Consider the following 11516-nt stretch of genomic DNA (forward strand, 5'->3'; position numbering starts at 1 on the left):
GGATTTAGTAGTCATATGCTCCTGTAAAGACTTTTGAAATATGTTAATTGTACATGGTAATAATGGAAGCATTATGACTATGAGGATAAAAGGAGAAATTAGAAACATTGCCGATGGTGGGAAAGATGGCCAAAATGAGGAGAACAAAGAGGGATATAGGAGAGCAAAAGAGTCCTGCCAGTTAATGTGAAGACAGATGTACGCCTGAGTGCTCCTGTTTTGTTTAGTGTGTACGTGCAGTCAAGGAGCTGTGGGGTAGTTAGTCTGGCCTGCTTCTGGTCCTGGGGCCCCTCATTTCCTAGCTGGCCTGGGAGGAGAGCTGGCCTGAATAGATTAGTTTTAATAGGTGACATCTCTAAAAGAAATTTAGAGCTCTGCCTGCAATGTTACTGATCCTAGGTCATCCCTTCAACCATGCTGGTTACTTTGGAAGTTGGGAAGAGTGAAGGACTTTTTCAGTTTAGGGAGGGCCAACAGGGTCTGCAGCTCTGACCCAGGAGTCCTTCAACCTCCAGGGCAGTTCCATTTCCAGTAGTGTCGCTCTTGGTAGAGTTGTCAGGCCCCTTCAGGAGCCATCTTCTAGCATGACTGCTGCTTGCCCAATGCCCAGATTGCTCATATTGCCAATCAGTGCCATTTGAGGTAGACCGGCTTTGTTGGGTCTCCTTGGTGGAAGACTCCTATGTAAGGCAGCCAATTTAATTGGCCTGCCATCTATCCTTACATTGTTCCTGTACATCGGCTGCCTAAATAACTCCTCTTCCTCCTAGTCTCTGTTAAAGTGGACTACGGAGGCAGCCTTTGGGAAGGTCAGCCAAGGGGGTGCTCAATCCCATCCCTAATCCTTGGTGGCCAGAGCTACAAATCTATAGTCACAGGCATGTTATCACAGTGTTTTTCAGGGCTGGTACTGTGGCACAGCAGGTTAAAGCCCCAGCATGCAGTGCTGGCTCACCATACGGATGCCAGTTCAAGTCCCAGATGCTTCACTTTTGATCCAGCTCCCTGCTAATGCACCTGGGAAAGCAGCAGAGGATGGCACAATTCCTTGGGCCCCTGAATCCATGCAGGAGAACTAGGAAGAAGCTCCTGGCTCCTGACTTTGGAATAGTTCTGCTCATGTGGCCGTTTGCAGAGTGAACCAGCAGATGGGAGACTTCTCTCTCTCTTTGTAATTCTTTCAGATAAATAAAATAAAAATAAACCTTTAGAATAAATAAAAATAAAAAAAGAAAGATAAGATTATGCCCATAAGGAAAGGTATGTCCCTCTAGGTAAGATCAAACATTAAGACCATCTTATCTAAATTGTCATGCATTTTGAAGTAATTATTAAGACCCTCTCTCCCTTAGTTTGGTTTGAAAAGGAAGGTTTCAAATGTTTGCTGTACAAAAAGTCTTTCAGAACCTTGAAGAGGACACATTTTAAACATAGAGCCCACAATGTTTCCATTTCCATGAGCAGTAAATCTGATTTTTAGTACAAAATGTGAATGATGAAAGACTTTAAATAGGTAAAATTGTAAATGGTTAAATTTATAAACTCATTAAATAAAAAGAAGAGGTGATTGCCTACTCCAGACAGTATTTTCAAAAGCATCTGCAAGATTTTATAAAACATTTATCTCTTTTAGGCCTCTAGGACCTTTTCATGAAGATAACCATCATGACTGATAGCAACACAACAAGATGATAGGACTTTTGTAGCATTTGGACATTTGTACTGATAGCATTTTACATCATCATAACATTTAGTACCATTTCACATCTTGACACTACCTTTAATATAACCCAATTAGCCTAATTAGTTGATGTCTCTACAAGATGAAAGAAATATCCTTTGACATGTCCAGGGGCCCAACTGGAAATATCAAAGTCCAAAGAATTTGGAACTTTATTTTTGAATGCCTGCAAAGATGCCAAGAAGGCTTAAAATGTCTGGTAGAAATAGGATCCCTTAACATCTTTTTTTTTTTTTTTTCAAAAAAACACCTCAGATTTTATCAATGCACCCTTTAAAAAAGTATTTTTAAATTTCTGAAAGCAGTTTAATGTGAATCAAAAGCAGTTCCTGAGTAACTGCAGTAAACAGTCTTTTAAAATATATATATGTACACATACATACATACATATATATATATTAGCAACCTAGCTCATTTTGGTTCTGCCTTAATTTACCTCCCCAGCATTTAGTTGAATCAGTCCCTTTCTTCTTGTCAGCTCCCCATGTGCAAGTACAATAGCATCAGCTCTGGGAGTCGGCAGAGTGCAGATGTTTCTTGTCACTCTGTGTGGTCATCTGCATGTCTACTAGGCCAGGTTTCCAGAGTCACTGCAGGTCACATTTCTCTTCGATCTCACATCACATGTGACAGCCATGGACTCTTCACGTTTTCTTCATTAGACGCCGAGACTGCCACGTGTGGAGCTTGTTGTAGGCTGTCTGCAGCATCTCTTCTATGTGGCTCACCAAATTTGTGCTTAAATACTGTCTCCGAATTTTTTTCTTGGAATGGGCAGAGCTTTGTAACCTGGAATCGTTCCAAATTACTTTTGATTTTTATTACCTTTTCTTCTAGGAATGGTGTATTAACAGGAAAACAGGACCAGAAATGCCACAGAAGTTCTCCAACAGCCACATACAAGTGTTTCAATTCAGACTGAATATCATTTGGCACCATCTGGTTTATGGCTTGCTGTGTCCCTCCTTGCATAAGTGCTCCTCCGGGTGACAATGCTGTAATGGTACAACTGGCAGCACCACTTGAGAGAACCTGAGTTAACCTAGGTGTATAAGCTTCCATTTCTTGCCTAATACTTTGAAAAGAATTAATAATGTCCTGACTTGTTGCATACTGTAGTGACTGGATTGGAGTCGGACCATGATAATACCTATCGGACTTCTTAAGGTTTAGTGCAATTGTTTTTACAGAATTATTTTTTCCCAAGTCTTCATATTCAATGGATTCTTGTAACTTTGCCCTTTTGACTGCTGGCTGAAAGCAGTCGGCATCTCCGTAATTTCCATCAATGCTGCTGGGCTCACCATTTTGTGCTTCTTGTTTCCTGAGACCTGCTGCCAGAACCATGGCACTGTGATGGTTGAACCTCTTGATGATGGCAGCATTACTATTCTCCTTTATGGACTTAGAATTGGAAGTAGACGGCACGGAGGAAATGCCATAGCCCTCATCTAATGGCTTATCCTCTAAAGCTATCAAATCCAGTAGTGGGTTCTTTACTCCTAATGAAACCATTGTTTTTAATCCTTTTTCATCTATTTTGGCAGATTCTGCAAAGAGATCCTTTGACCCTGTATTCAGCCTGTCCCTATGAAAATAATGGGACTGGAAAAACCGCGTCCAGAATTCCTTTTCTGTCATGTTGTGAGGAACATTTTCTGCATATTTCATTTTTACTGCTGGGTAAGTCCTAAAAATGGACTCAGTGATATCAGAAGTTAAATTGTATCTCAAACCATTACAGCCATCTGTTTGGGGCCGGACATCAGCCAGAAATGCTGCAGAAATGCCAACGTCCTGCTTATGGTTGGATGTGGAAGAACTATCTGTTGTGTTCACATTTAAGCAATTGGCCCAGAATTCCTCAGCACTGATCACTTGACTCACAACCAGGTCTTTATAGAGCTGAAACAAAACAGGATCTTCTTGCAGCATTCTGTTTTTCTCTTCCAGTTCTTTATTTGCTTTCCTCTTAAATTTGGGCAGCAGCTGCTGAAGAAGGTCCTTTACTGCATCACGCTCTTTCACTGCTGTGCTTTCATTGGAAAAATGGAAGTTTGTTGTGCCCCCTGCATGCAGGACCAGCTGAAGCTGAATTTTAGCTTTTCCTTCTGGACTGATTTTCTGGCATTTAATGTCCGCATACATATGGCTGATTGTAAACCTATCTTTGCCTTCAGGTGCCCAAGCAATTCTTTCTGCCATGAGGTACAGAGCTCCATCCTGTTTCTTCTGTCGCACCTTCTTTACAATCAGCAATACTTCTTCAGAGGAAGTTGCCATGATGGTTAGACGGTGCAGGTGGAAGCCACAACCCTGAGCAGGGAGTAAGTAGCTGTGTTGGGTCAGGTCGAGTTCCGCTGCGCTTCTTAGAGCTGCTGCTGGGAAGAGGCGGAAACCCAGTGGCCGCAGCCATCGCCATCGCCTCTGTTACTGGGGGGTCTCGCCTCCATCGCTGGCTGCCAGGGTTCTGAGGGCACGTGACCGGAAGTTCGAAGGCGGGCTTTCGGGACACGTGACCACAGAGCGCGGCCGCCATGACACCTTCCGCTAATTCCCTCCCTCCCCCACCGGTTCCCGACTGTTTTGTTTCCTCTCTCCGGTCTTGAGCACTTAAGGATACTGGCATCCTGGCGGGCCACCCATTTGGTCTAGAGCTCCTCCGGTGCGGTCCAGCGCCCTGTCTTCAACCCGCGGCGGCTCGCCGACTGCAGGCCATAGGGAGCGTCATTGCGACGGCGGCTCGAGGGGGTGGGGATCCCTTAACATCTTAATGTAATATAGGTCAGACTTGATCATTGTTCAAAAGTGATCCCTCAAATGCTTTAAAATGAGCATATAATCAAACCACAACTCTTATTAATAAAGACTCAGGTGTTTTTAAACAATTGATCTCTTTGGTCTTTCTCTAAAATGGATAAGTAAAACCTTAAATGAGTTAGCACACAGAATCATCTCATAATTTGAAGCAATTTTAACAGAGAAATAGAGAAGAAAAGAGAGCTTACTGGAGTTGGTAGAAAACTGACAGAGTCACCAATTAAACAAAAAACTATTAAAAGGAGATGCTTTTAATCTATTTCAGAATTAGCAATTAAGACTATCACCGAATAGTTCTGCTGATTTCCTTGAGTTACATTTTGAATTGATCCTTTAAAAAATCTCCAAATTAAGAGATTTTCTAAATAAAAGAATATAGTAAATTTCAACCTTAATCTCAAGCGGTCTTGAATAATTTTTCATATATGAACATTTGTAAAAATATATTTGTTAACAAATTTAAATTATTTTATAGACTGTAAATCAGAGATTACAAAATAGGGGCCAGCACTGTGGTGCAGTGGGTTAAAGTCCCAGCCTGTGGCACCAGCATCCCATATGGGTGATGGTTCAAGTCCCGGCTGCTCCACTTCTGATCTAGCTCTCTGTTATGGCCTGGGAAAGCAGTGGAAGATGGCCCATGTCCTTGGGCCTCTGCACCCATGGAGATCTGTAAAAAGCTCCTGGTTCCTGGCTTGGGATCAGATCAGATCAGCTATGGCCATTGCTGTCATTTGGGGAGTAAACCAGTGGAATGGGCAATCTCTCTCTCTGGCTGTACCTCTCTCTGTAACTCTTTCAAATAAATAATTCTTTAAATAATCTTCCTAGATTCAAGACAGAAATTCCTTCAAACCCAATATCCAGTTGAATTTTACAACTGAACCAAAATTTCATGCATGAGATCATTATTTACCAAAGGCATCTTTTTGGATTTTAAACTGAATTTGAGCCTAGTTTTTCATCCAGAAAACACCTTGGGCTAATAATGTCTGGTCAACCATCAGCTACTTGGAACTGTCTGAAACAACTACATCTTCAGGCAGCTCCACGACCCCAAGGTTGACTGTGCCCAGTGGCCAGGGTGCCACAGACGAGTTACTCACTAGTGATTGTTCAACATCACATTCAATTTCATGAAGGAGGACATTCATCAGAGCAGATGGGCACCTTCTTGTTGAAGAGATTCCCAATGAGGACAATGTAATAGGTGACAGAATGAAGTGCTAGTGTGGAGAGAGAGTTATGCCTGGAAATAGTAATGAACCCAGTGAGCCAGTTGGTTCGAGCATTATTCCACATAGGTTAGGAGAGCTATCTCCCAGGGTAATGTTTCCATGGGAGGGGCCCTTTATTTCCTTTCCACCCCTTGTGTGGAACATTGCTGGATAGAGGGCTTCATGGGTGTGGAATTCCTGAAATCCTACCAGGACTTTACAAAGGACTTGGTGGCCCACTTGGTGGAGGTCATGAGAAATTCCAAGGTGGCCAGGTTAAAATAACAGGCAGGACTTTGTCTCCATGAAGTATTAGTGAAGAGATTTTGGCTGCCGCTAGACAAGACAGGGGAAAAGATAGAAGGCTAGGCATGGGGCATTCTTTCAAGTGAAGTTGCTCAGGACTTGCCACAGTTCTTGAGATTTCTTTGCCAGCACTGCCAAATATATTACTGGAGATGGCTGGAACAGAGATGTTTGTCTTCATGTGAGAGAGAATCTAGATGTGATATAGAGTAGCAGTGCGAGATGTGGCTGCATTGTGTTAGGTTTTAGGATTTTAGGACTCATAGAAGGATAGGAAGTAGCTAAAGAAGTCTTTATGGGCCACTGCTGTGGCATAGGGAATAAAGCCTCCACCTGCAGTGCCAGCATCCCATGTGGGTACTGGTTCGTGTCCTGGCTGCTCCACTTCCAATCCAGCTGTCTGCTATGGCCTGGGAAAGGAGCAGAAGATGGCCCAAGTCCTTGGGTCCCTGAATCCATGTGGGAGACCAGGAAGAGGTTCCTGGCTTCTGGCTTCTGATCAGCAGAGCTCCGGCCATTGCGGCCATTTGGGGAGTGAACCAATGGAAGGAAGACCTTTCTCTGTCTCTCCCTCTCTCTGTCTGTAATTATAACTCTCATGTTGGGGTCTCAAGCCCGATGCTAGCCCCTGACCAGCAGGGGCAGCACAAGCCCTCCCCAAAAAGGTGAACGGGAAGGGTAAAGTCGACAGCTGAACACACCACAAGCACCCATGAGTTCTGTCGAAGCAGGAACCACTTTATTGAGGAAGTGTGCAGGCTTATAAAGCTTATGAAAGACATGCACAGTAGGGGAGCCAATCAGTGAAAAGGTCATGCAGGCATGGGTGGACCAAACACAGGGGCACCTTAAGCAAAGTATAGAGATCATGCACTGTCCACGTGTCTGGAACTAAAGCAGACCTATCCCTGCCAGTGGTCTGATGATCATATGTAGCTTAATGGCAGCAGCCACAGACACACCCCTCAAACATCCACTAGGCACCATATTGGGATGGAGATTTTAGGCAATGCCCAATACTCTCAAATAAAATAAGTAAAACATTTTTTTTCTTTTTTGAGAGGCAGAGTTAGACAGTGAGAGAGAGAGAGAGACACAGAGAAAGGTCTTCCTTCCGTTGGTTCACCCCCCTAAATGGCCACTACAGCTGGTGCGCTGTGCTGATCTGAAGCCAGGAGCCAGGTGCTTCCTCCTGGACTCCTATGCAGTTGCAAGGCCCAAGCATTTGGGCCATCCTCCACTGCCTTCCTGGGCCACAGCAGAAAGCTGGACTGGAAGAGGAGCAACTGGGACAGAACAAATGCCCCATCAGGGACTAGAAACCCGGGGTGCCAGCGCTGTAGGCAGAGGATTAGCCAAGTGAGCCATGGCACTGGCCAATAAATAAAATCTTGAAAAAAAAAAAAAAAAGAGGCAGGCTAGAGGGGAATTGAGATTTAGAACCCATGAATTAAGCAAAATATGGCCTGAGGGAAGAAGGTCCTTTCACAGGAAAGAGTCACCCCAACTGAGAACCTGAGTTCTGAGTTCTCTTAGAGGAGACCACGAGAATCTCCAAGCTCGGACCGGTGTCCATTTTAAGCTGTTACAGATAAGCATTTCCTCCAAGAGCAGGAAACTGACTAAACATGCCAGGCCCTAAGAGGGGCATGAACTGGACCAACCAAATACTCAGACCCTAAAGGGAGGAAGAAGCCTCATGAGCATCGTCCCAATATGCTTGAGGTGGCAGAGACCTCTCTTACCAAGCCAGTGGGTTGAGAATTAGGTTCGCTGTGGCCTGCAGTGATGAGATCTGGCAAAAGCTCTGTGAATGCATTGAGAAATGAGAAAGTGCAAGCAGATGAGAAAGTGATCTGGAGAGCATCTCTCAGGGCCATCTGAGTCAGAAGGGAAAAGGACATGGTGGGAAAGAGAAGGTGGGGGGGTAGAGACAGTAAAAAGGGAAAAGAGTTCAGAAAGGAGAAGAAAGTCTGGAGAAAAGTTAACATGCACAGCTCTTACCAAAAGATATGGGAGTGGCTGATTGAGGCCAGTTGCCATTCCCTCACTCCCCCCTCACATGGCACACCACACGTAAGGAGATGATACGAACTCACAGCCAGACTGAATTTATTCAAAGAAAACGAACTTCCAGAAGTTGACCAGCTGCCAGTGTGCACAAAGACCAAACATGTGGCTGAAGTCCCAGACACCAGCAACCTGGGCCTTATTATATCTTAGGTGGGTTAGGGTAGAGGTGGGGAATAGTAGGTGGAGATGAGCTTCTCCATATAGGTTTTCCAAGTTTTTCAAGGGCTTCCAAACCTGGAGAAGAATGTATGGGGTGAGGTGGGAACAATATAGGATATGAGACTGAACTGGTCTCTTGAAAGAAGGCAGGGGTAACAAGAACCTAAAATGACTGACGCTTATGTTCTTGTCCCATCATAAGCCAAAGCCAAGAGCCTGGAACTCCATCTGAGTTCCCACACGGATGGGAGAGACACAAGCACTTGGGCTGCTTTCCCAGGTGCATTAGTGTTGTGGGTTAGCTTAGGCTCAAACTACTTCAATTTCATGCTCTTGCCTTTTACTTAAAGAAGAATTCTAAGTTCAGGCACAAATACAACATGCAGCATGATGAGGCTTATTATAGTGAGAATACATAGGAATAAATAGTCTTTATTAAAGCAGAGTGTGGCAGGAAGGGGAAAGACAGACTTCCATACCAGGCTCTTCTGTATGCACGAGGGGAGAGAGAGCAAGCATGCATTACCCTTCACCAAGCTTCTTATGAGCTTCCAAAAGGGCAGTGGTTACATAGTCTGCTTGACATGTGGGTGATAGGACTACCTGGGGGTGGAGGAGGTATGGCTTTCAGCTCATGAACTATCTATCTACCTTAGTTTTTCCACTTCATGAGCAGGGAGCTGGATTGGAAGTGGAGCAGCTGAGACTGCAACCAACATGCAGGTGGGATTGCTTGCATGTAGAGGTGGTTAACCCATAGTGCCACAACACTGGCCCTGATATGGACATATCATTAACTAAAGTCTTTTTCATTTTCAATTCCTCAGTTATTGCATAATATACTTTTTCTGTCTTAGTAACCACAAATTATCATTTTAAAATCAAAATCTAGACATTTTAATTATAAAAATAATACATGGGGTGGCATTGTGATTCTGCAGGTTGAGCTGTTGCTTAGAATACCAGTATCCCATAACAGAAAGCCTGATATGAGTCCTGCCTGCTCTTCTGTTCCAGCTCCCTGATAATCCAGTTTCCTGGTAATGCACCTGGAAGGACAGACAGTGACCCAAGTGCCTAGATCCCTGTTGTTGCTGTGGATTCATTTCTGAGAGGAAGAGGGTGGTGGGGGAAAGAGGTGCAGAGTCACCACACAGACCCCAGGAGTCAGTGAAAGCAGGCCTGAGGCAAGCAGTTGCTACAGCTGCTTATATAGTAAGGCAGCCAATCCAGTCAAGGGGCGGTCTATGCCCTAACCAATCACAGCCTGTTGCCAGGCAGTTTCCAAAGCCATCCTATCACAGCCTGTTGCCAGCCAGGCTCTGTTGCCAGGCAGTTTCTGAAACCATCCAATCACAGCCTGTTGTCAGTCAGGCTCTGTTGTCATGTGGTTTCCGAAGCCATCCAATCATGGCCTGTTGCCAGGCAGTTTCTGTTGCCAGTGGCCATCTTGCCATGACCTTCTCACTTTCTCGTTCCACCACATTGATCCCTATCACCTATGTGGGAGACCCACATGGGATTCCTGGTCTCTGGCTTTATCCTAGCCCACCCTAGATATTGAAGCCATTTCTGGAAGAAAACAGTAGATGAAAGCTCTGTCTCTCCCTCACTCCCTCAACTTCTCCCTCTCTCTCTCTCTACCTTTAAAAGTACATCTTCATAACAACACACATATTAGCTATTAAAGACTGCAGAAGAGTATAAAATGAAAGCATGACTCCCTGCATTCTATACTAGTCATATTTCCCAGAACAAACTACTCTTAACTATTTCCTACATTATCTTCTGAGATTTCTATATGCATATATACAAGAGTACTTTAAAGTATCATGAAAATGTAATCAAATGATTAAGTCTAATTTGCTGTAATTAATTTCTTTTTAAATTTTTATTTTTATTTATTTGAAAAGCAGAGTTACAGAGAGGCAGAGACAGAGAGAGTGAGAGTGAAAGCGAGGTCTTCCATCTGTTGGTTCACTCCCCAGATGGCCACAATGGCTGGAGCTGAGCAGATCCAAAGCCAGGAGCTTCTTCAGGTCTCCCATATGGGCACAGGGGTCCAAGGACTTGGGCCGTCTTCCACTGCTTTCCTGGGTCATAGCAGAGAGCTGGATCAGAAGTGGAGCAGCTGGGACTTAAACAAGTGCCCAATGGGCACAGCAGGTGACAGCTTTACCTGCTGTACCACAATGTCGGCCCTTGTAACTAATTCCAAAGTCCATGCATACAAGAAGGTTTCAAAACCATTTGTGTAGTGTGTATTATGAAAAGAGGTGAATGAATTACAAGTTTTGCACCAAAATAATGTCATCTTTAATTCTATTTCTCATGAACTTTTTGAAGTGCCTTCATAAAGATATTTGTGCAGAGGGCTGGCATTGTGGCATAAATGGGTTAAACCACCACCTTTAATGCTGACATCACTTATGGGCACTATTTTGTGTCCCAGCTGCTCCACTTCTGATCCAAATCCCTGTTTATGTGCCTGGGAAAACAGTGAAAGATGACCTGGTGGAAGCTCTTGGCTCCTGGCCCCTGGCCCCTGGCTCCTGGCTCTTGGATTTGGCCTGGCTCAGCCCCAGCCATTGCAGCCACTTGGGGAGCAAATCAGCAGATTCACAGGGAGAGATGGAACAGCTCTCCTTGCCTGTCTCTCTGCCTTCTGAATGAAATGACAATGAGTAAATAGCACTTTATAAAGAGATACATATGCATGTGTCCTTTTTTTTACAAAGGGGCATTTTTTCTGTACCTTGTTTTACATAAGTACTCTGTCCCTACACCATTTTTCAGACCTATTACATATTTAGTATTTGACTGTACAGATATAGCATAATGCATTTTACCACTTCTCTGTCAATATACATTTAGGTTGCTTCTGATTTATTCCCATCTTCAACAATACTACAAAGACCTGACTTGGTCTTTATGTATTTGACCAAATATATGTTAGATAAATTTGCAGTTGAATCCTAGCAAAGGGCATTTACATTTAAAGAACTTTGACCTGCTAAATTATCCTCCAAAGAGAGTACTGTGTTATTCTCCTGCCAATATGAGTGCAAGGGCCTGTTTCCCCACACCTTCCAAAAGTGTGTGTGATCAGAGTCAAAATCCCTTCCGATGCTTCCAATTTCCCATTTCTTCTGCTCTCTGTCTTCAACTTTTCTTTCCCTCTTTTTAGGTCTCTGATCACA

At 44.0% G+C, this 11516-nt stretch overlaps 1 pseudogene; it reads right to left on the reverse strand.

Annotated features, from left to right (window-relative positions):
• Positions 1–2112: 2112 nt before the first annotated feature.
• Positions 2113–4499, reverse strand: LOC127485215 (general transcription factor IIH subunit 1 pseudogene; annotated as a pseudogene).
• Between the last annotated feature and the right edge of the window lie 7017 nt (positions 4500–11516).

The sequence above is a fragment of the Oryctolagus cuniculus genome, chromosome 7 (genome assembly GCF_964237555.1).
Source record: "Oryctolagus cuniculus chromosome 7, mOryCun1.1, whole genome shotgun sequence".
Taxonomy (NCBI): Eukaryota; Metazoa; Chordata; class Mammalia; order Lagomorpha; family Leporidae; genus Oryctolagus; species Oryctolagus cuniculus.